The following is a 2,870-nucleotide window of genomic DNA, read 5'->3' as shown; positions in this document are numbered from 1 at the left end:
AGGCATCCTGTGAGTTCCCCCTCTACCAAGTGCCCTAATTCAGGATAAGTCCACCAAGGAGTACAGCAGAAGACCCTTACCCGAGTTCCAAGGTGCCACGCAGTGGGATTGAACCGAAAACCTTCTGGTCACTAAGTAAACTTCTTTACCACGCAGTTACAGCCATGCTGGCGACCACTCCTTTACTCCTCTCCATTCTCTCTTTTAGTCATTCGACAGTGGCCATGCTGGAGCACTAGGTTCCCGATCACATCCACGCTAACTGCTAATTAATTTAAGTCTTGTAATCATCGGTGGAGGGTAATTAAGTGACGAGTGAAGTTTGGTGTAAATATAGAGGCTGAGGGACACACAGACAGACATGTATAATTAGACAGGTTGTAAGTTATTTTAGTCACCTGTTGTACTTGGTTTTTGATCAGAAGCTACTTTTTTGCTGACATAGTGTATCTAGGACTACATTATCTAATATGTCCTTCCTTGTTGTTTAGCCCCAGGTCAGTTGATCCAGTAGACCTATGATCAAAGATGTTCCAGCTGTGACCATCCCGTCTTTTATTCAGGCATAGTGTATCTAGGACTACATTATCTAATATGTCCTTCCTTGTTATTGTTTAGCCCCAGGTCAGTCCTGATCCAAGAAACTTATGATCAAAGATGTTCCAGCCATGACCATACTGATTTTTATTCAGGCTTAGTGTATCTAGGATTACATTATCTCATGTGTCCTTCATTGATGTTGTTGTTTAACCCCAGGTCAGTCTTGATCCAGCAGACTTATGATCAAAGATGTTCCAGCCATGACCATGCCATTTTTTATTCAGGCATAGTGTATCTAGGACTATATTATCTCATGTGTCTTTCTTGTTGTTTAGCCCTAGGTCAGTCTGATCCAGTAGACCTATGATCAAAGATGTTCCAGCTGTGACCATCCCGTCTTTGATTCAGGCTTAGAGTATCTAGGACTATATTATATAATGTGTCCTTCTTGTTGTTTAGCCCCAGGTGAGTCCTGATCCAGCAGACCTATGATCAAAGATGTTCCAGCCATGAGCATGCCATTTTTTATTCAGGCATAGTGTATCTAGGACTATATTATCTCATGTGTCTTTCATTGTTGCAGTTGTTTAGCCCCAGGTCTGATCCAGAAGACCTATGATCAAAGACATTCCATGCATGACCATCCTATCCTATATTTAGACACAGCGCATCTAGACTTTTCCTTATTTCCTAAAATGGTGTTTAAGGGACGAGGCAGCTATGTCCACCACGTTGGACGACCAAGTAGCTATCTCTTGTTAGGTGATAATTAGACAGATATGTAATTAGAATAGTCAGCTTGTTGGCTATAAAAGTCAGGCGGGGGGGGGGGGATAATTATGTAAGTATTAGAAGAACAGTTAATAAAGATAGGTACAACTGCGGGATTGAGAAGTCAATAACCAAAACATATGGTTCCAGGTTCAGTCCCACTGTATGGCACCTTGATCAAGTGTCTTCTACTGTAGCCCTAGGCAGACCAAAGCCTTGTGAGTGGATTTGGTAGATGGAAACTGAAAGAAGCTTGTATATATGATAGGCGCAGGAGTGGTTGTGAGGTAAGAAACTTGCTTCCCAACCACATGGTTCCAGGTTCAGTCCCACTGTGTGGAACCTTGGGCAAGTGTCTTCTACTATAGCCCTAGGCAGACAAAAGCCTTGTGAGTGGATTTGGTTGACGGAAACTGAAAGAATCCCACCGTATATATTATAGGCACATGAGTGGCTGTGTGGTAAGTAGCTTGCTTCCCAACCACATGGTTCTAGGTTCAGTCCCACTGTGTGGCACTTTATGCAAGTTTCTTTTACTGTAGTCCTAGGCAGACCAAAGCATTGTAAGTGGATTTGGTTGATGGAAACTGAAAGAAGCCTGTTATATATATATATATATATATATTTTATTCATTTTCTTTTACTTGTTACAATCGTTTGACTGTGGCCCTGCTGGAGCACCGCCTTTAGTCAAACAAATCGACCCCAGGAGTTATTCTCTGTAAGCCTAGTACATAATCTATCGGTCTCTTTTTGCTAAATCTCTGTGTGACAGGGATGTAAACACACCAAAATGGGTTGTCAAGCAATGGTGAGGGGGCAAGCAAAGACACAAATAACATATATATCTACCTATCTATCTATCCATATATATATATACACACACACACACACATATATATATATAAAATAGTAAATCCCCAAAAAATGAAGAACAAACACAAGAAAAAAGCAACAATGCAAAGACATGGTACATGCAAAGTATTAACAGATGCTCAGGGAAAGAAAGAAAGGTAGTCTTACATTTTGAGCAAAGCTCTTTGTCAGAAACAGGAGACGGAGGAAAGGAAGACAGAGGAAAAAAAAATCACCAACGATACACATGTGGTTACATTTTGAAATAACGGGCTTCTTTCAGTTTCTGTCTACCAAATCCACTCACAAGGCTTTGGTCAACCCGAGGCTATAGTAAAAGATAGATGCCCAAGGTGCCATGCAGTGGGACTGAACCCAGAACCATGTGGTTGAGAAGCAAGCTTCTTACCACTCTTGCACCTATATATAGATATATATATACATATAGATATATATATATACATATAGATATATATATATAAAAAGGTAGATATATACACCTTGTGCCGGTGGCACGTAAAAAGCACCATCCGATCGTGGCTGTTTGCCAGCCTCGTCTGGCACCTGTGCAGGTGGCACGTGAAAAGCACCCACTACACTCCCGGAGTGGTTGGCATTAGGAAGGGCATCCAGCTGTAGAAACTCTGCCAGATCAGACTGGGCCTGGCGCAGCCTACTGGCTCCCCAGACCCCAGTTGAACCGT

The sequence above is a fragment of the Octopus sinensis genome, linkage group LG30 (genome assembly GCF_006345805.1).
Source record: "Octopus sinensis linkage group LG30, ASM634580v1, whole genome shotgun sequence".
NCBI classification, from domain to species: domain Eukaryota; kingdom Metazoa; phylum Mollusca; class Cephalopoda; order Octopoda; family Octopodidae; genus Octopus; species Octopus sinensis.
This window is presented reverse-complemented; position numbering follows the sequence as displayed.